The sequence below is a fragment of the Montipora foliosa genome, chromosome 7 (genome assembly GCF_036669935.1).
Source record: "Montipora foliosa isolate CH-2021 chromosome 7, ASM3666993v2, whole genome shotgun sequence".
NCBI classification, from domain to species: domain Eukaryota; kingdom Metazoa; phylum Cnidaria; class Anthozoa; order Scleractinia; family Acroporidae; genus Montipora; species Montipora foliosa.
In genome coordinates, this window is record NC_090875.1 from 27,967,918 (window position 1) to 27,969,013 (window position 1,096).

At 48.4% G+C, this 1,096-nt stretch overlaps 1 pseudogene; it reads left to right on the plus strand.

Annotated features, from left to right (window-relative positions):
- The first annotated feature begins 508 nt into the window (after positions 1-508).
- On the plus strand, positions 509-1,092 carry LOC138010056 (forkhead transcription factor fkh-6-like; annotated as a pseudogene).
- The last annotated feature ends 4 nt before the right edge of the window (positions 1,093-1,096 follow it).

Below are 1,096 nucleotides of genomic sequence, written 5' to 3' on the forward strand. Positions count from 1 at the left end.
TTGCCATAGTTTGGTGAAATTTAGCTGCCCCCTCGGGCGGCGCGGCGGTGTACCCATAGAGTTTAATAGTTCGAGTAGTCATTGCATATAAAGATCTAATCTTCACAGCTGCCAGACTCACTATCCATTTGCAACACCAAGAGTTCAACACACAGCTTCCTGCTGCGCCTCAAAAGCTAAACAGGACTCTGTCATTGTTAGTCGAGATGGACAACCATTCAGGAACTGAGCAAGTACCTTCTGCATCCACGAATCAGTTCTCATGATTGTAGCGATGTGCATGAGAGGGATTTCAAAACGCGTATTCAGAGAAACCTGCTGGTAGAGGACGAAGAAAGAGGAGCTGCCTTTGGTTTCGGAGCCGGGCAGAATCGAAGAGGTGTTGGCGAGGGAGCAAGATAACGTGAATGAGGTTGATGGAACAGAATCCCAAAGAAAGAAGAAAGTGATAGCGACGAAAGCCAAAGGACGATGAAGAGAAAGTCACTGATGACAGACAATGCGAAGAATGTCCAAACAAGACGATCGCAACTCGGAAACTTTCGTCGCAGTGATTGCGCAAGCGATCCTAAGCGTGCCGACCGAAGCGCATGACTTTGAGTTCGATTTATAGATTTTCATTGCGCGAAACTATCCTCACTTCGACAAGGAAAAGGGACCAGGTTGAAGAAATAGCGGGCGACACAATCTCGTTCCAGCAACGACTGCTTTGTGTAAAGGCCAGGCAAGAGCGGAGAAGATTGGCAAAGGGACACTGACTGGAGGATACATCCTAAAGATTTGCCAGAATTTATCAAGGGAAACTTCCGAAGACGAAGAAAACCTCGTCGGCCAAAATGCAGTCATTCCATTGATTGTTTAGGGAAAAAGCCCATTCTTGTACCATTCGTTTTCTTCTGGCTTCTCGAAATTCCCGTAACACGGGGCACCTGAGGATCGGCAGCGGCTGGTGACATTCCAACTGGGTTACCCGTTCCTCTGCCTTCTGGCAGTACAGCAGAGCGCAAGTTCGCCGCCTTTCGTCCGCGGCTGGGTCTTCTACACGGTTTTGAGGATACCAGAAGTCTGAGCTCTGTATCTCACGCTTTTACATACC